The sequence below is a fragment of the Arachis ipaensis genome, chromosome B9, assembly GCF_059453495.1.
Source record: "Arachis ipaensis isolate K30076 ecotype BB chromosome B9, ASM5945349v1, whole genome shotgun sequence".
NCBI classification, from domain to species: Eukaryota; Viridiplantae; Streptophyta; class Magnoliopsida; order Fabales; family Fabaceae; genus Arachis; species Arachis ipaensis.
Window position 1 is genome coordinate 34,685,133 of NC_142444.1, and position 21,579 is coordinate 34,706,711.

At 39.5% G+C, this 21,579-nt stretch overlaps 2 non-coding genes across 2 annotated transcripts; one reads left to right on the forward strand and one right to left on the reverse strand.

Moving 5' to 3' along the window:
• Positions 1-2,430: 2,430 nt before the first annotated feature.
• On the reverse strand, positions 2,431-2,534 carry LOC148544263 (small nucleolar RNA R71). The gene has a single exon (XR_015901371.1). It is a non-coding gene; the product is annotated as a small nucleolar RNA R71 (small nucleolar RNA).
• Positions 2,535-21,257: 18,723 nt separating this feature from the next.
• Positions 21,258-21,365, forward strand: LOC148544264 (small nucleolar RNA R71). The gene has a single exon (XR_015900328.1). It is a non-coding gene; the product is annotated as a small nucleolar RNA R71 (small nucleolar RNA).
• The last annotated feature ends 214 nt before the right edge of the window (positions 21,366-21,579 follow it).

Below are 21,579 nucleotides of genomic sequence, written 5' to 3' on the forward strand. Positions count from 1 at the left end.
TTTCCACGTTTAACCTCCAGTTTGACCTTAAACTGGAGGTTAAACGTGTTCGACCTCCAGGGCTGCCCTTCCTATATCCACGTTTAAGCTTCAGTTTGACCTCAAACTGGAGCTTAAACGTGTTCGACTACATGACTCTCCAGGGCTGCCTTCTTCCATTTCCACGTTTAAGCTTCAGTTTAACCTTAAACTAAAGCTTAAACGTGCTTCTACAAAAGGCCTCACTGGAAGTGTCTGGCGTTTAAGCTGCAGTTTAAGCTTAAACTGCAACTTAAACGCCACTCTTGGAAAAGGTTTCTGGACCAAAGATATTGTGGTTTAAGTTAGTATTTGAGCACAAACATTAACTTAAACTTATTCTGGTATGAAACCCAATTGAATATCATGGTTTATGGGATTGGGCCTGAAGGATTGATGAGTCTGAAATTTCAATTTATTGAGTCATGTGCCATTATTTGATTATCACTAAGTTGGCTCAATGAATGTTACAGAATTTGGACCAGCAGCCTCATCAAGATTATGGATCATAAACCCAAGGCAAAAGGAAAGCAGGGAGAGGCCTCAAAGCCCAAGAAACACAACAGAAGCTCAATATAGAAAGTGTATAAATAGGATAGAATTTAAGTTAGAGAGAACTTTTACCTTCACTTTTAGCTAGTTTTCATATCTTTGTAATTGAATTCAGAGCTATGACTCACTAAACCCCCTTTCATTGGGTTAGGGAGCTCTATTGTAATTCAATGAATCAATAATAGTTTATCTTCTTCTTCAATCTTTTCTCTTGAACTTTGTTAGAAAGCTTCTCGATCTAATTCCATTGGGTAGTTGTCTTGGGAAAGAAACTACCCATAATTGGAATCCTTCGGAACCTTGGGAAAGGAATGGAGGATTCATGCTAGAGAAGCTTTCTCACAGTGAATTGGATTGGGGTTTGGATGGATAGTGTGACATGTAATCCTACCAAATTGTGGTTCATGAAACTGTGTGGTATAATCAGTGATCGAGCATCATCTCTTCTTATGAACATTTAAACCAAGGGATTGGGAATTTGTTCATTTTTAGAGAGAATTGGTGAGCCAAGGGATTGGGATCCAATCATATAAGATTGCCAAGCAAAATTCAATGAACGCATTGCTTGAGGAAGAGATAAATATGTTTTGATTCGGAGATCTCAATATCTCCTATAACCCAATGAATCCCCCAATTCTGATTACATCTTCTCTTTACATTCTGCAACTCAATTCATGCAATCACCCCCATTCCCTTTTAATTTCAGCAATTTAGTTTCTGCTCTTTAATTCATGCAATTTAAGATTCCGCCATTTCAATTTCTTGTCATTTACTTTTCCCGCCAATTTTACATTCCGCAATTCTCATCTCAATCTTGATTCCGCTCAACTAGAACACACTTCTAATCCGAATTGCTCACTCAACCAATCCTTGTGGGATTCGACCTCACTCTATTGTGAGTTTTTACTTGACGATAACCGGTGCACTTGCCGGAAGGAATTTTGCCGATCGTGCCATTTCCTAAATCGTAGCATAACTAGTTTATGCGCATCAAGTTTATGGCGCCGTTGCCGGGGATTGGTTTTCGAATGACAATTCTCAAATTGGAAGTTAACTAGATTGAGCAATTTCTCTTGCTTTGTTAATTCTGTTCAAGTTACTTGTTGAATTTTAATTTTTGCACTCGGTTACATGCTTTCTTTCTTTATGCCTTTAAATTTAAGCAACTAACTCACTGACTCACTAACTGTTTGAATTAATTCCTCAATTGCTCTAACCATACTCTTCCATTAACCAAGAGTATTTCACTAGTTTGTGCCTGTGCTGTGTTCTTGTATGACAGGTAGGAGAGGAGAGACATCAACTCCTCCATATACCGAACCAGAGAGGACCCTTCATAGACTGAGAAGGGAAGCAAGAGGGAAGAGAGTAGTGGGAGAAGAGGAATCTGAAGGAGAATCTGAGGACAATTTTGAGGAAGCTTTAGATCTCAACATGGATAGAGAAGTTCACAACCATGAGAGAGCTGATGGAAACAATGCCATTCCTGAGAGGAGGGTTCTTAGTTCATACATAAACCCAACCTCTGGGAATTGTGGTAGCAGCATCCAGAAACCACCCATTCAGGCCAACAACTTTGAACTCAAACCACAGCTAATATCACTTGTGGAGAATCATTGTTCATTTGGTGGAAGTGCTAATGAAGATCCCAACCAACATCTCACAAAATTCCTGAGAATTTGTGACACTGTGAAGTCCAATGGAGTCCAGGAAGATGCCTATAAACTGCTTTTGTTCCCATTTTCACTTAGGGACAAAGCAGCTAAGTGGCTGGAATCATTCCCAAGGGGGAGTCTAACAACATGGGATGAGGTGGAAAGCAAGTTTCTGGCACGTTTCTACCCCCCACAAAAGGTCAATAGGCTTCGATCTGAGGTTCAAACTTTTAGACAACAAGATGGTGAAACTCTCTACGAGGCATGGGAGAGATTCAAGGACTTGACAAGGAAATGCCCACCAGACATGTTCCATGATTGGGTGCAATTGCATATCTTCTATGATGGACTCTCTTATGAATCAAGGAAGGCTGTAGACCATTCATCAGGAGGTTCATTGAACAGGAAAAAGACTGTGGAAGAGGCCATTGAAGTGATTGAGACAGTGGCTGAGAATGAGTACTACTATGCATCAGAAAGGCACAACACTAAGGGAGTCATGGAGCTGAACCATGTTGATACAATTCTAGCCCAAAACAAGGTGTTTGCCAAGCAACTAGCAGAGCTTATCAGGCAATTAGAAACAAAGCAAGTGGCTGCAATACACACACAAGATCAAGAGGAAGTAAGCATTGAAGGAGGTGATTGGGAAGAGGCCAACTATGTGGGAAACCAACAAAGGCAATTATATGATCCACATTCCAACACTTACAACCCAGGCTGGAGAAACCACCCAAACTTTGGGTGGGGGAACCAACAAACCCAACCACAAAACCACAAACCTTACAACCACAACCAACATAACAATTCCACATACCAAAACTCCAACCAAAGATCATACCAAGCCACACAAAACACTTACCCCCAACCATCATATCATGGCCAAAATAATCAACCTACCCAACTTAATCCGAACCAACAATTTCAAGATCAATTAAACCGGATAGAAGGAATGATGGCAACCATGAGTCAAGACATAACCGAATTGAAAAGCTTCAGAGATGATGTGAGAGCTACCTTAAGAAACCATGGTGAAAAACTCAAGAGGATGGAGTCGCAAGTAGGTGAGCTATCTCAACAGGCCGTCAAATCAACTGCAGTGTTCCCTAGTGACACAGAAAAGAATCCTAAAGGGGAACAAAAGAGAGTGAGATGGGAAGAATGCAAGGCCATCACTATATTGAAGGAAGTTTCAGAAGAAGAAGGAATCAGGCCCTCAGAGCAGGAGCCAGAAATCTTGAAGGAAGGAGTGGAAGAAGTTAAGTAGGAAAGTGGAACTGAGCAAGCCAAGGAACTGCAAAAAGGCATGCTGGAAATATACCAACCAAAAGCACCATTTCCTCAGAGGTTAGGAGGAGGTGAAAAAGGGAAAACCTATTCAAGGTTTTTAGAGACATTTAACTCTCTCCATGTCAATATTCCCTTTCTTGAGATTCTCCATCAAATGCCTACACACATCAAGTATTTAAAGGAATTGTTAAGCAAGAAAAGAGTTTTGAAGGGAGGACAAACGGTAACAATGAACAAAGAATGCAGTGCTCTCATCAAGAAGGACACACTCTCTAAGAAAACGGACCCAGGAAGTTTTCATATCCCTTGCATCATAGGGGAAACAAAAATTGACAGAGGATTCTGTGATCTAGGAGCTAGCATAAATGTGATGCCTCTAACTCTTATGAAGAGGCTACAACTGAATGAGGTGAGATCCACTGATGTAATCATACAACTGGCTGACAAAACTCAGAAGCAAGCTGAAGGGGTAGTTGAAAATGTGCTGGTGAAAGTGGGGGATTATTACTTCCCCACAGACTTTGTCATTGTGGACATGGAGGAAAGCTACTTACACCCTATTATTCTGGGCAGACCATTTCTAGCCACTACTAGAGCGCTCATAGATGTAGAACAAGGAGAGCTAATTCTGAGAATACATGATGAACAGCTCATTTTCAAAGTTTTCAAACCTGCATCTGAGCCTGAACCAGAACCTGAAAAGCCTAAGGATGATAGTAGCCATCTGTGTTTGGAGGAAAGTAATCCAGCAGCTGAAACTCTAAAACAGTCCTTGGAAGGCAAACAAGAGTTGCAAGAGTTAAAGCCACAAGAATCAGTGGAAACAGATCAGAAGGATCCTCCTGACATAAGGGTCAATGAAGAAATCCTCAAGAGAAAGGGAAGAGTGATAGGGAGATTGCCAAGAGGGTGGAGAAACAAGAAAATTCCCACTAAAGGTTTCTCTCCGGGAGATAACGTGATATCAAGTCATTATCTGCCAATCCCACCTGGCCTCAAAACCATTCCTTCCCAGCTCCCTCAAGTGTTCACAATCAGGAAAGTTCTTTCTATGGAACATTTAGAGGTCATGAATGAATCAAGTGGAGACGTTTTCATAGTGAGAGGAGAAGACGTCAAGCACTACAATCCACCCTAACAAGGGACAACCGTCAAGCTAATGACGTTAAAGAAGCGCTTGTTGGGAGGCAACCCAACCTGAGGTAATACCCTTTTGCTGTTTCTTTTATTTGTTTCAATAAAAAGGGTGAAGTAGTTTCTGTGCATTGCAAAGAAATAAGTTTGGTGTTTCACACCAAACAATGAATTCGTAGATCAATAATTCAAAGGGGAATGTGTGACTCTAAGTTTGGTGTTCCACCATAAAGATCAACTGAACACAACAACCTTTGAATTATATGAAAGGAACAACCATTCTAAGCAGTCACAGAAATGCTTAGAACCCTTAGCAGCAACTTCATTCCAAAGAGAACTCAAGGACTCAAAGAATAGAGAAGTAAGTGGGAGTCTAAGTTTGGTGTTCGCACACCAAAACTCGGATACTTACCCACACATAGTTGAGCTAACCACTCAAGTGCTTGAGAAGCAAGCAACTTCATCACTCTTTGCAGGAAAGGAAACAAGGATCTTAAAGCATGAAGCAACAATTAGGAGAAGAAGGAGAAATCAAATTATTTCCTGGCAACAAAGAGAAATCAAGAAATGTCACAAGGTGGTATTATTCCTTGATAATTCTTTAAAAAGGGCAAACAAAAGCATGCTTGTTCTGGTTTAGACTGTAAATGTTGAATCTTTCTGGAATGGGAAGTTGTTAGTATATTTGTCTGTTTATTGCTTTGAATAAAGTGAATACCTAGATGTTTGGATATAACTTCACCTTCTTAAACGAGTGCTTGCCATGCTTGTTCTGTTTCCAAAAATAAAAGAAAAGTTTGAACAAAAGTAACTTGGCTAAATTAGTGACAAATCAAGTAGAATTAAGTGGTGGTATGCATGCTTGATTATGTAGTCAGATCACTGGAATTAGAGTGTAGAATTATCATTCTTTGTGTAGAAATTGAAAACTGTCTATGGATCTTGATGAATAAATGTCTTTGGCCATGAAAAAGAAAGAAAAAGAAGAAGAAAAAGCCACTGAAAAAGGGCAACCAAAAAGCAAAAAAAAAAAAAATTGAGAAAATAAGCTAGGTACCAATGGTTTGAACTTCTGAGACAAATGCCTGTGGTGTTTATGTATTAAGGATATGCTTGGATGAATAGGTTCTGAGGAGTGTTTCAACACTTGGTAACTTGGGTTAACTAACCCGGGATTATCAACCAAAAGTCCATTATCAAGAGCAACCTAAATACAAAACATTTAGTCACACAAAGAGGTGCTGGGCACCAATGTCTCAAGAAGAAATGTGAACTAAAGTGCCTAAAGTGGATATGTGTAGTGCACTGATAAGAAAAAGAAAATGCCAAAGGCTTGTGCAACACATGACACTAAGCAAACAAGGAGCAAAAGAAGCTCTAAGAAAAAGAAAAGAAAAACAAAGAAGAGAAAGGTGCCAAGGACATAAGAATAACAAGAGGCCATAGCAGTGTTTGATGGATGCAATGAAAAAGTGATAATCTTAACTGATAAGTATGAAAAAGTGATGCTGCAACTTTCTGCATAAAACCCTTCTGATGAACTTCAAATGCCTGCTAATATAGCCAATGTAATTGCTTTCTGTTTCATACTTTCTTCTCAAATAACTCAGGACTTGCTTAGGGACAAGCAAGTATTAAGTTTGGTGTTGTGATGCCAAGGCATCTTAGGCTAGTTTCACTAGTATTTTTCTGTTAGTTTTAGTGGTTTTATGCACTTTCTTGAGCTTAAAGTAACCAAGAATGGTTAAAAGAATAACAAAGCAATGAACCATCCAAACAATATGATTTTGATGCAATGTCCATGAGTTTTAGTTATATTACTTGAATGCTATGAATGGAAGATTTCTCATGAAATTTTGCAAGACTTTGATGCAATTGTTTGGATGATTTCAGGGAAGAAGAGGCTAGGCAAGGAAGCAACAAAATCAATAAAGGAAGCTTGAATATCACATGTGAAGTTTAAGTTCCAGTTTAAGCCTAAACTGGAGCTTAAACGCCAGAATCATGAAGGCTAAGAAATGCTGGAATTGAAGTTTAACCTCCAGTTTGACCTTAAACTGGAGGTTAAACGCCAGAATGGGAAAAGCACCAGGGAGCCATTTCCACGTTTAAGCTCCAGTTTGACCTCAAACTGGAGCTTAAACGTGTTCGACCAAGTTTTCTCCTCCAGGGTTGCTCTCTCCATTTCCACGTTTAAGCTCCAGTTTGACCTCAAACTGGAGCTTAAACGTGTTCGACACCTCCAGGGCTACCTTTCTAAGCTTCCACGTTTAACCTCCAGTTTAACCTTAAACTGGAGGTTAAACGTGTTCGACCTCCAGGATGCCTCCTTCCATTTCCACGTTTAACCTCCAGTTTGACCTTAAACTGGAGGTTAAACGTGTTCGACCTCCAGGGCTGCCCTTCCTATATCCACGTTTAAGCTTCAGTTTGACCTCAAACTGGAGCTTAAACGTGTTCGACTACATGACTCTCCAGGGCTGCCTTCTTCCATTTCCACGTTTAAGCTTCAGTTTAACCTTAAACTAAAGCTTAAACGTGCTTCTACAAAAGGCCTCACTGGAAGTGTCTGGCGTTTAAGCTGCAGTTTAAGCTTAAACTGCAACTTAAACGCCACTCTTGGAAAAGGTTTCTGGACCAAAGATATTGTGGTTTAAGTTAGTATTTGAGCACAAACATTAACTTAAACTTATTCTGGTATGAAACCCAATTGAATATCATGGTTTATGGGATTGGGCCTGAAGGATTGATGAGTCTGAAATTTCAATTTATTGAGTCATGTGCCATTATTTGATTATCACTAAGTTGGCTCAATGAATGTTACAGAATTTGGACCAGCAGCCTCATCAAGATTATGGATCATAAACCCAAGGCAAAAGGAAAGCAGGGAGAGGCCTCAAAGCCCAAGAAACACAACAGAAGCTCAATATAGAAAGTGTATAAATAGGATAGAATTTAAGTTAGAGAGAACTTTTACCTTCACTTTTAGCTAGTTTTCATATCTTTGTAATTGAATTCAGAGCTATGACTCACTAAACCCCCTTTCATTGGGTTAGGGAGCTCTATTGTAATTCAATGAATCAATAATAGTTTATCTTCTTCTTCAATCTTTTCTCTTGAACTTTGTTAGAAAGCTTCTCGATCTAATTCCATTGGGTAGTTGTCTTGGGAAAGAAACTACCCATAATTGGAATCCTTCGGAACCTTGGGAAAGGAATGGAGGATTCATGCTAGAGAAGCTTTCTCACAGTGAATTGGATTGGGGTTTGGATGGATAGTGTGACATGTAATCCTACCAAATTGTGGTTCATGAAACTGTGTGGTATAATCAGTGATCGAGCATCATCTCTTCTTATGAACATTTAAACCAAGGGATTGGGAATTTGTTCATTTTTAGAGAGAATTGGTGAGCCAAGGGATTGGGATCCAATCATATAAGATTGCCAAGCAAAATTCAATGAACGCATTGCTTGAGGAAGAGATAAATATGTTTTGATTCGGAGATCTCAATATCTCCTATAACCCAATGAATCCCCCAATTCTGATTACATCTTCTCTTTACATTCTGCAACTCAATTCATGCAATCACCCCCATTCCCTTTTAATTTCAGCAATTTAGTTTCTGCTCTTTAATTCATGCAATTTAAGATTCCGCCATTTCAATTTCTTGTCATTTACTTTTCCCGCCAATTTTACATTCCGCAATTCTCATCTCAATCTTGATTCCGCTCAACTAGAACACACTTCTAATCCGAATTGCTCACTCAACCAATCCTTGTGGGATTCGACCTCACTCTATTGTGAGTTTTTACTTGACGATAACCGGTGCACTTGCCGGAAGGAATTTTGCCGATCGTGCCATTTCCTAAATCGTAGCATAACTAGTTTATGCGCATCAGATATTGAGATGCAACCAATTGGAGCTGAAAATTAAGTATGTTTAGCATAAGTAATTTAAATTTCAGGGTTTTCCATGTTTTAATAAGTGAGTTATGGGACTAGGAAGAGGTTGTGTTCAATGATTTGTAAAACAGAATTCTGCAGAGAATTATCTAACTTCGAAGCTACGTTACTTCTTCATTAAAAATGGTATGACCCTGGAACCAATTGAGAAAGAAATTTGGATGAGTTATGTTTAACCACATTAATTTTAAAGGTAGTTGGATTTAATTTGGATTTTATATGAAATTTCGAATGTTGTATGCTGCTGCTGTCTTCTGGTTTTAAAACACTGCAGAGCAGTCATGGTTTTGCTTATATTCCCGAAGCTAGAGTCAGTGAAAAATTATGATTTTTAGTTTAATAGAAAGTTTAATCCGAGACGGTCGCATGAATATAAAGTTTGCATGATTCCGAATTCATTTGATATTTTAAAAACAAAATGGAAATCAGGCTGCCAAGTTGTGTTGGCAATTATTTTGGATATGGAATTTAAGAAATAGATTTTCTATACTATTATCAAATGTTTTTGAGAATATATATTGTTGTGGCAACTGCTAAAAGAGGCTGATGAAATGTTGAGAAAGAAGGAACCCGTAAGGGTGGCTAAGTCCTATTTTTAAAGGAGATTATGTCTAAATTTTTATAAAAGTATAAGGACTTAATCAAAATCAATATTTAAGGCTTATTTAATGATAATAACTTCAATGATTCTTTTAAGAAAAGATTATTTGGTATACGAGATTGTTGGCAAAGGCGTGGGTCTTGTCCCGCTTGCGTATTTACAATTATGAAAGAAAAAGGAAAGAGTAAAGTACTTATGGTATGATTATCTGTTGCTTGAGGCAACCTAAGAGATATTGTTTGCTTATTTGTTGCTTAAATGCAACCCAAGAGATAATATTTATTTATCCGTTGCTTAAAGCAACCCAAGAGCTTCTGTAGGGAAACTAGGATACCTACAGCAATTTTCCATTCCCAAGAGTATATTTTCTGCGAGTAGAAAGCAGAGGCTGTCTCAATAGAGTTGCTAATAATTATATGCGCATTTATTTGAACAAAAAATCGTATTCGGAAAATCGTGAACTCGTGAACAGATAAATGTCGGGAATGTAGGTGCTAACCGACACATGAGCTCATGGCCTGCACTAGGACTAGACATTCATCATATGCATCTATGTGACATTGTTTGGGTGTGTATATTGTAATTGGTTTGCCTAAGTGAATAATTCTGTTTAATTGCTAATTGCTATACTTGATGTAATTGCTCTTGATTGTGTTTGAACCTCATTACTTGTGTTTGTAACTGATTGGCTGGATTGTGGTGAATTGGGTGTTGATTGAGTTGTTTGGGCCTAAGGCCGTGACTGGTACGTTTGAGGTCTAGTTCTGTATAAAGTATCTGACTGGTTCAGCATAGACTTAATGAACCAATGCTTGGAGCAGGATGATCATTTATACCGCGTAGGTAACTTCTTTTATGTTATGGTCTAGTAAAGTATGAAAAATCAAACTAGTTCAGTATAGACTTAATGAACCTATGATTGGAACAGGTTGGTCATTCATACAGTCTAGGAAACTTTTAAGAGTTTTATAAAGAAAATATGGGTCTAGGATTTTGAAGAATTAACTAATGCTTTTAAAAAAAAAGTTAATTTTCTTTTAGATGTCTCTGAATGAAATTAACTATTTGCGCTTTATTCTTTACTTTCACGGCATTCTCGACCTCTACTGAGAACATGTGGTTTGGTTCTCACCCCCAAATTTTCCACCCTTTCAGTGACACAAGTTTGAAGATGCAATATGAAGCTACAAGCGATTAGTAAGCTTTCTTTATGGTTTTAATTGCTTTCATAGAGTCCCCTCGCTCTTGTCCTTTGAGGTTTTATTTTAATAGAGGGGTAGGTGTTGTATTTGGGTTTATATGACTTCTTATGTATAAGTATTACTATTAATAATACTTATGTGATTGTTATTATTATTTGCAATGTTTATCCTTGATACATGTCATTAATGAATAAAAACAAAATTTTCTGGCATTTTCTTAAAACTGAAATGCGAAATCGATACAAAGGCTCAGTAATTAAGTAGTTAATATTAGAAAAGGTCACGTAACGTTCTTTCTAGTAGAATACCCTGACTTAAGCAAGGCATTTTGCTGGAAGGGATGTTACAAAAACTATGGCTAAAAGTTCTTTCTCCGTGGTGGTATAGTTCCTTTGATTCTCATTAAGAACCTTGCTAGCATAATAAATAACATGTACTAGCTTATCTTTCCTCTGTCCTAGAACAGCACCAACAGCAAAATTAGATGCATCATACATTAGTTCAAAGGGAAGATCCCAGCTTGGTGGTGCTATAATAGGTGCAGAGGAGAGTTTTTTCTTAAGTTCATCAAAGGCTACCATGCACTCTCTATAAAAAACAAAGGGAGTATTTGAGACAAGTAGGTTGCTAAGGAGTTTTGCAATCATTTGAAAAATCTTTGATAAACCTCCCATAGAACCCAGCGTGTCCCAAAAAACTTCTGATTGCTTTGACATTGCAAGGTGGAGGTAATTTTTCAATTACTTCCACTTTTGCCTTGTCCACTTCTATGCCATCTTTTGAAATCTTGTGACCAAGAACCACCCCTTCAGTTACCATAAAATGGCACTTCTCCCAGTTTAAAACTATGTTGGTTTCTTGACACCTTTTCAGCACAAGAGCAAGATGGTATAGGCAATTAGAATATAAGTTCCCAAATACAGAGAAGTCGTCCATGAATTCTTCTATGAACTTCTCAATCATGTCTAAAAAAATGGAGAGCATGCACCTTTGGAATGTTGCAGGTGCATTGCACAATCCAAAGGGCATTCTCCTATAAGTAAAGACACCATATGGACAAGTAAATGAAGTTTTTTCCTGATCCTTGGGGTCTACAACAATTTGATTGTAGCCCGAATACCCATCTAGGAAGCAATAATACTCATGTCTTGCCAATCTTTCAAGCATCTGGTCAATGAAAGGTAAGGGGAAATGATCCTTCCGGGTGGCTTCATTAAGTTTTCGGTAGTCAATGCACATACGCCATCTGGTCACTGTCCTTGTGGGTATCAATTCATTCTTCTCATTTGCCACAACAGTGATCCCTCCCTTCTTAGGAACTACTTGCACCGGGATTACCCAAGGGCTGTCTGAGATGGGATAGATCACCCCTGCTTGCCACAATTTCAGCACTTCTTTCTGAACCACTTCATTCATAGTTGGGTTTAGCCTCTTTTGTTGTTGTCTTGAAGGTTTGGCATCTTCTTCAAGTAAGATCTTATGCATACACATTGAAGGACTGATCCCTTTTAAATCTGCAAGTGTCCAGTGATGAGCGGATAATTTATACGCTTTTTGGCATTGTTTTTAGTATGTTTTTAGTAGAATCTGGTTACTTTTAGGGATGTTTTCATTAGTTTTTATGTTAAATTCACATTTCTGGACTTTACTATGAGTTTGTGTATTTTTCTGTGATTTCAGGTATTTTCTGGCTGAAATTGAGGGACTTGAGCAAAAATCAGATTTAGAGGTTGAAGAAGGACTGCTGATGCTGTTGGATTCTGACCTCCCTGCACTCAAAGTGAATTTTCTGGAGCTACAGAACTCAAAATGGCGCGCTTCTAATTGCGTTGGAAAGTAGACATCCAGGGCTTTCCAGCAATATATAATAGTCCATACTTTGCCCAAGTTTAGACGACGCAAACTGGCGTTCAACACCAGATCTCTGCCCAATTCTGGCGTCCAGCACCAGAAACAAGTTGCAAAGTGGAGTTCAACGCCCAAAATGGCACAAAAGCTGGCGTTCAACTCCAGAAAGAGCCTTTGCACGTGGAACATTCAAGCTCAGCCCAAGCACACACCAATTGGGCCCCGTAAGTGGATTTATTCATCAATTACTTACTTCTGTAAACCCTAGTAACTAGTTTAGTATAAATAGGACTTTTTACTATTGTATTAGACATCTTTTGATCATTTTTAGATCTCTAGACCTCCATGGGAGGCTGGCCACTCGGCCATGCTTACCCTCTATATTCACTTATGTATTTTCAACGGTAGAGTTTCTACACTCCATAGATTAAGGTGTAGAGCTCTGCTGTTCCTCAAAGATTAATGCAAAGTACTACTGTTTTCTATTCAATTCAACTTATTCCGCTTCTAAGATATTCATTTGCACTTCAACCTGAATGTGATGAACGTGACAATCATCATCATTCCCTATGAACGCGTGCCTGACAACCACTTCCGTTCTACCTTAGATTGAATGAGTATCTCTTAGATCTCTTAATCAGAATCTTCGTGGTATAAGCTAGATTGATGGCGGCATTCATGAGAGTCTGGAAAGTCTAAACCTTGTCTGTGGTATTCCGAGTAGGACTCTAGGATTGAATGACTGTGACGAGCTTCAAACTCGCGAGTGCTGGGCGTAGTGACAGACGCAAAAGGAGGGTGAATCCTATTCCAGTATGATCGAGAACCTCAGATGATTAGCCGTGCTGTGACAGAGCATTTGGACCATTTTCACAAGAGGATGGGATGTAGCCATTGACAACGGTGATGCCCTTACATAAAGCCAGCCATGGAAAGGAGTAAGACTGATTGGATGAAGACAACAGGAAAGCAGAGGTTCAGAGGAATGAAAGCATCTCTTTACGCTTATCTGAAATTCTCACCAATGAATTACATAAGTATTTCTATCCTTATTTTATTATATAATTTCGAAAACTCCATAATCAATTATTATCCGCCTGACTGAGATTTACAAGATGACCATAGCTTGCTTCATACCAACAATCTCCGTGGGATCGACCCTTACTCACGTAAGGTTTATTACTTGGACGACCCAGTGCACTTGCTGGTTAGTTGTATCGAAGTTGTGATAAATTATGAATTGAGATTAGAGCACCAAGTTTTTGGAGCCATTACCAGAGATCACAATTTCGTGCACCATCCAGCCTATGGCATCCTTGTGTTGTCTCAGCACTTGGATAAGCTCCTCTTCTTGTTCCTTGCTCAGACTTGAATTTATGATCACTGGGTGAGTGTTGTTAGCACCCAGATATGCATATTTCAAGCTGGGTGGTAAGGTCTTCAGCTCTAGTTTTGGTGACTCTGCATCTTTGTTGTCTGTAGTGGTTGGCATGATTGAGTTTCTCATGGTTGCTTGTGGTGGTCTCCATCTGATGCTTGTTCCAGCTCAATGGTTCCTCCACATTATTCTTCTTCCAAGACTTCTTGAACTATCTGTTCCATGGTGTCTACCAGCATGAATTCTCCTATGGATTTCTTGGGGTAACTCATTGCTTTAAAGACGTTGAAGACCATTTTCTCTTCATGCAACCTCAAGACTAGTTCCCCTTTTTGCACATCAATGATGGCTCCAGCAGTAGCTAGGAATGGTCTTCCTAAGATAATTGACGTGTTGGCCTCTTCTTCCATGTCCAACACGACGAAATCAGCAGGGAAAATAAATTCTCCTACTTTCACTAGCAAGTCCTCCACCACCCCATGTGGAAACTTAAATGTTCTGTTAGCCAATTGGAGTGCCATTCTTGTTGGCTTGGCTTCCTCAATCTTCATTCTTCTCATCATGGTTAGGGACATAAGATTTATGCTAGATCCCAAATCACACAAAGCTTTCTCAATGGTGATGTCCCCTATGATGCAGGGGATTTGAAAACTCCCTGGGTCTTTCAACTTTTGAGGCAGCTTCTTCTGTATGATGGCGCTGCATTCTTCAGTCAATATTATAGTTTCTTTTGCCTCCTAGTTCCTCTTTTTGGTTATAAGCTCCTTCAAAAATTTGGCATAGAGTGGCATTTGTTCTAATGCCTCAGCAAATAGTGTGTTGATTTGGAGCCTCTTGAAGATCTCTAGGAACTTAGAAAACTGACCATCCTTCCCATCTTTTCTTAGTCTTTGTGGGTATGGTGCTTTTGGCATATAAGGCTTCAAGACTGGTTTTGGTGGAGGTGGATCAGGGATCTCCCCTTCATCCTTGTTCTCATGCTTTGCTGCAACTTCTTCATGATCGTCTTTGCTTGGGGTTCCTTCCTCCACAACCTTCCCACTTCTTAGAGTAATGGCTTTGCATTCCCCTCTTGGGTTAGCCAAGGTATCACTGGGAAATGTGTGTGTGGGAAGTGGGATTTGCTTGGATAAAATCCCCACTTGTGCTTCCAACTTTGAGATTGCTGCACCTTGATTTTTCAGATTTGACCTGTATTCTTCTTGATTAGCGTCTATCCTTCTTTCAGTTTGTGCTTGTCTGTCCGTGAGGGTGGAGACTGCCCCTGTAATCTGTAAGGACAGTTGTGCTATTGCAGCCTCCATCCTCTCAAAGTTGCTCTTGATTTCACATGGTTGCATAGTTGAAGATGGTGCATCTTGATTGAGATTGTTGTGTATGGGTTGGTTACTATGGTATGATGTGTTTTGTGAGTTATGATAGGGTCTATGGTTCCCTGTTTGATAGTTGGGTGATGACTAAAATTCACACCCCATTCAAAAATGGGTGAATTAGTTCTTTTGGCAAGCGCACCAAAATTATCGTCAAGTAATAACCCACAGTAGAGTGGTGGTATTCACAGAGACTGGAAAATTCGAGCAGTTTTAATTAATTGATGAATTAGTTAAGCGGATCAATAGGATTGTGAAGTGTAGAATTGTAAATGACATAAATGTAAATGACTAGAATATAAAGAAAAGTAATAAAGTGCAGAAATATAAATGGCACAATGTAAAGTACAGAATTATATCCCCTTCAATGGGGAATTGCTGAATGTAAAATTAAGATGTAAAGAAATCGATAGATAAGAATGGGAAAATTCATTGAGATTGGGAGATGTTGTCTCTTTGGATCAAATCTAGCTTATATCCTCTTCAATCATGCAACTCATTGACCTCTTCGCAATCATGATTGATTGAGCCCTGGTAAGCGAAATCGTGATCATTCCATTCCTTGGTAACGGAGCTAAAAACTCAATACGCACGTTCATGATCTTATATCTGTTTCACAACTTCGTACAACTAACCAGCAAGTGCACTGGGTCGTCCAAGTAATAAACCTTACGTGAGTAAGGATCGATCCCACGGAGATTGTCGGCTTGAAGCAAGCTATGGTCACCTTGTAAATCTCAGCCAGGCGGATTAAATTGTATTAAGAAATTATAGTGGATGAAAATAAATAAAATATAAAATAGGATAGTGGTACTTATGTAATTCATTGGTGGGAATTTCAGATAAGCGTATAGAGATGCTTTCATTCCTCTGATCTCTGCTTTCCTGCTGTCTTCATCCAATCAATCCTACTCCTTTCCATGGCAAGCTTTATGTTGGGCATCACCGTTGTCAATGGCTACTTCCCGTCCTCTCAGTGAAAATGGTCCAAGATGCTCTGTCACGGCATGGCTATTCATCTGTCGGTTCTCGATCATACTGGAATAGAATCCATTGATCCTTTTGCGTCTGTCACTACGCCCAGCACTCGCGAGTTTGAAGCTCGTCACAGCCATCCCTTCCCAAATCCTACTCGGAATACCACAGACAAGGTTTAGACTTTCCGGATCTCAGGAATGGCCATCCATGGGTTCTAACTTATACCACGAAGACACTAATAACTCGGACTCAGTCCCCTGTATTAGATATCCAAGAGATACCCATTCAATCTAAAGTAGAACGGAGGTGGTTGTCAGGCACGCGTTCATAAGTTGAGAATGATGATGACTAACACGATCATCACATCCATCATATTGAAGTGCGAATGAATATCTTAGAAGCAGAATAAGTTGAATTGAATAGAAAAACAGTAGTACTTTGCATTAATCCTTGAGGAACAGCAGAGCTCCACACCTTAATCTATGGTGTGTAGAAACTCTACCGTTGAAAAATACATAAGTGATAAGGTCCAGGCATGGCCGAATGGCCAGCCCCCAAAACATGATCAAAGGATCAAAAGATAATCCAAAGATGTAAATACAATACTTAAAAGTCCTATTTATACTAAACTAGTTACTAGGGTTTACAGAAATAAGTAAATGATGCAGAAATCCACTTCCGGGGCCCACTTGGTGTGTGCTTAGGCTGAGCTTGAAGTTTACACGTGGAGAGGTCATTCTTGGAGTTGAACGTCAGTTTGTAACGTGTTTCTGGCGTTGAACTCCACTTTGCAACTTGTTTCTGGCGCTGAACGCCAGACTACAACATGGAATTGGCGTTCAACGCCAGTTTGCGTCGTCAATCCTTATTCAAAGTATGGACTATTATATATTGATGGAAAGCCCTTGATGTATACTTTCCAACGCAATTAGAAACGTGCCATTTGGAGTTCTGTAGCTTCAGAAAATCCACTTTGAGTGCAGAGAGGTCAGAATCCAACAGCATCTGCAGTCCTTCTTCAACCTCTGAATCTGATTTTTGCTCAAGTCCCTCAATTTCAGCCAGAAAATACCTGAAATCACAGAAAAACACACAAACTCATAGTAAAGTCCAGAAATGTGAATTTTAATTAAAAACTAATAAAAATATAATGAAAACTAATTAAATCATACTAAAAATATACTAAAAACAATGCCAAAAAGCGTATAAATTATTCGCTCATCACAACACCAAACTTAAATTGTTGCTTGTCCCCAAGCAACTGAAAATCAAATAGGATAAAAAGAAGAGAATATACTATAAATTCCAAAATATCAATGAAACATAGCTCCAATCAGATGAGCGAGACTTGTAGCTTTTTGCCTCTTGAATGGTTTTGGCATCTCACTTCCTCCATTGAAGTTCAGAATGATTGGCATCTATAGGAACTCAGAATTCAGATAGTGTTATTGATTCTCCTAGTTCAGTATGTTGATTCTTGAACACAGCTACTTTATGAGTCTTGGCCGTGGCCCTAAGCACTTTGTTTTCCAGTATTACCACCGGATACATAAATGCCACAGACACATAATTGGGTGAACCTTTTTAGATTGTGACTCAGCTTTGCTAAAGTCCCCAATTAGAGGTGTCCAGGGTTCTTAAGCACACTCTTCTTTTGCTTTGGACCTTGACTTTAACCGCTCAGTCTCAAGTTTTCACTTGACACCTTCACGCCTCAAGCACATGGTTAGGGACAGCTTGGTTTAGCCGCTTAGGCCAGGATTTTATTCCTTTAGTCCCTCCTATCCACTAATGCTCAAAGCCTTGGATCCTTTTTATTACCCTTGTCTTTTGGTTTTAAGGGCTATTGGCTTTTTGCTTTTGCCTCTTGGTTTTAAGAGTTTTTGGCTTTTTCTGCTTGCTTTTCTTTTTCTTTCTATATTTTTTTTCGCTATTTTTTTCTGCAAGCTTTTGTATTCACTGCTTTTTCTTGCTTCAAGAATCATTTTTATGATTTTTCAGATTATCAAATAACATTTCTCCTTTTTCCTTATTCTTCAAGAGCCAACATATTTAACATTCATAAACATCAACTTCAAAAGACATATGCACTGTTCAAGCATTCATTCAGAAAACAAAAAGTATTGCCACCACATCAAAATAATTAAACTAGTTTCAAGGATGAATTCCAAACCATGTACTTCTTGTTCTTTTGTAATTAAAACATTTTTCATTCAAGAGAGGTGATGGATTCATAGGACATTCATAACTTTAAGGCATAGACACTTAAATACTAGTGATCATGAAGACAAAAACATAAACAAACATAAAGCATAAAAATTGAAAAACAGGAAAATAAATAAACAAGGAGATTAAGGAATGAGTCCACCTTAGTGAGGGTGGCGTCTTCCTCTTGAGGAACCAATGATGTCCTTGAGCTCTTCTATGTCTCTTCCTTGTCTTTGTTGCTCCTCCCTCATAGCTCTTTGATCTTCTCTAATTTCATGGAGGATGATGGAGTGCTCTTGGTGCTCCTATCCTTAGTTGCTCCTAATAATTGTGTGGAGGAAAATGTATCCCCTGAGGTATCTCAGGGATCTCTTGATTTGTAATCAAATGTTCTACCACTGAGCTATATACCCTTGAGATGAATCTCTCCATCTCCTATGACTCGGGGGTGGAAGCTTTTGTCTTCCCTTTCCTCTTTCTAGAGGTTTCTCTGGCCTTAGGTGCCATCAATGGTTATGGAAAAACAAAAAAAACTATGCTTTTACCACACCAAACTTAGAATGTTGCTCGCCCTCGAGCAAAAGAAGAAAGAATAGAAGAAGAAGAAGAAGAAGAAGATATGGAGGAGATGGAGGGATGTGTGTATTCGGCTATATGGGTGGGAGTAAGTGGGAAAGTGATTTTGAATTTTGAAGGTAAGTGGGGTTTATGGGGAAGAGAGGATGGATGTGAGTGGTAAAGAGGTGATGGGAAAGAGTGATTGAGTTGATTGGTGAGGGGTATTTGGGGAAGAGAGTTATGAAAAGGTGTGAAGAGGAGAGAAGAAGTAGGTGGGGATCCTGTGGGGTCTACATATCCTGAGGAGATCCTGTGGGATCCACAGATCCAGTGGGGCCAAGGACTTTAATCATCCCTGCTCCAATTAGTCGTGTAAACGCCCTCTGTAGGCAATCCTGGCGTTTAACACCAGATTGCAGCATGTTTCTGGCGTTAAACGCCACTTCCATGCTTGTTTTGGGCGTTCAACGCCAGTCTGCAGCATGTTTCTGGCGTTGAACGCCAGTTTTCCTTTGGGGTGCATTCCTGGCATTTAAATGCCAGAATGATGCTTGTTTCTGGTGTTTAACGCCAGTTTCATGCTCTGTTCTGGCATTAAACGCCAACCAGATGCTCCTTACTGGCGTTTAAACGCCAGTAAGCCCTTCCTCCAGGGTGTTCTGTTTTTAATGTTGTTTTTCATTCTGTTTTTGAATATTTTTGTAGTTTTTGTGACTCCACATGATCATGAACCTAATAAAACATGAAATAACAAAGAGAAATAAAATAAAATTGATTAAATAACATTGGTTGCCTCCCAACAAGCGCTTCTTTAATGTCAATAGCTTGACAGTGGGCTCTCATGGAGCCACACAGGTGATCAGGTCAATTTTGTAGACTCCCAACACCAAACTTAGAGTTTGGATGTGGGGATTCAACACCAAACTTAGAGTTTGACTATGGGGGCTTTGGTTGACTCTGCAGTGAGAGAAGCTTTTCATTCTTCCTCTCCATGGTTACAGAAGGAGAACCTTGAGTTTTAAACACAAGGGAGTCCTCATTCAGTTGAAGGATCAATTCTCCTCTGTCCACATCAATCACAGCTCTTGCTGTGGCTAGGAAGGGTCTTCCAAGGATGATGGACTCATCCTCATCCTTCCCAGTGTCTAGGATTATGAAATCAGCAGAGATGTAAAGGCCTTCAACCTTTACTAACACGTCCTCTACTTGACCATAAGCCTGTTTTCTTGAGTTGTCTGCCATCTCTAATGAGATTCTAGCAGCTTGCACCTCAAAGATTCCCAGTTTTTCCATTACAGAGAGGGGCATGAGGTTTATCCCTGACCAAAGGTCACATAGAGCCTTCTCAAAGGTCATGGTGCCTATGGTACAAGGTATTAAGAACTTTCCAGGATCTTGTTTCTTTTGAGGCAATCTCAGTTGATCCAGATCACTCAGTTCATTGGTGAGCAAGGGAGGTTCATCTTCCCAAGTCTCATTATCAAATAATTTGGCATTCAATTTCATGATTGCACCAAGGTACTTGGCAACTTGCTCTTCAGTAACATCCTCATTCTATGAAGAATACTCATCAGAGCTCATGAATGGCATAAGAAGATTTAATGGAATCTCTATGGTCTCCAGATGAGCCTCAGAGTCCTTTGGTTCCTCAGAGGGAAACTCGTTATTGATCTCTGGACGTCCCAGGAGGTCTTCCTCACTGGGATTCACGTCCTCAACCTCCCTTACAGGTTCGGCCATGGTAATCAATTCAATGGCCTTGCACTCTCCTTTTGGATTCTCTTCTGTATTGCTTGGGAGAGTACTAGGAGGGATTTCAGTGATCCTTTTACTCAGCTGGCCCACTTGTGCTTCCAAATTTCTAATGGAGGACCTTGTTTCATTCATGAAACTTAGAGTGGCCTTAGATAGATTAGAGACTATATTTGCCAAACTAGATGGATTCTGCTCAGAACTCTCTGTCTTTTGCTGAGTGGATGATGGAAAAGGCTTGCTATTGCTAAACCTGTTTCTTCCACCATTATTAAAGCCTTGTTAAGGCTTTTGTTGATCCTTCCATGAGAGATTTGCATGATTTCTCCATGAGGGATTATAGGTGTTTCCATAGGGTTCACCCATGTAATTCACCTCTGCTATTGCAGGGTTCTCAGGATCATAAGCTTCTTCCTCAGAAGATGCCTCTTGAGTACTATTGGATGCAACTTACATTCCATTTAGACTCTGAGAAATCATATTGACTTGCTGAGTCAATATTTTATTCTGAGCCAATATGGCATTCAGAGTATTAATTTCAAGAACTCCCTTCTTCTGAGGTGTCCCATTACTCACAGGATTCCTTTCAGAAGTGTACATGAACTGGTTATTAGCAACCATGTCAATGAGTTCTTGAGCTTCTGCAGGCGTTTTCTTTAGGTGAATGGATCCACCTGCAGAAGTATCCAATGACATCTTAGCTAATTCAGACAGACCATCATAGAATATATCCAGGATGGTCCATTCTGAAAGCATGTCAGAAGGACACTTTTTGGTCAGTTGCTTATATCTCTCCCAAGCTTCATAGAGGGATTCACCTTCTTTCTGTCTGAAGGTTTGAACATCCTCTCTAAGCTTACTCGGCTTTTGAGGAGGAAATAACTTGGCTAAGAAAGCCGTGACCAGCTTATCCCAAGAGTTCAGGCTATCTTTGGGTTGAGAGTCCAACCACACTCTAGCTCTGTCTCTTACAGCAAACGGGAAAAGTATAAGCCTGTAGACCTCGGAATCAACCCCATTGGTCTTAACAGTGTCACAGATCTACAAGAATTCAGTTAAGAACTGAAAAGAA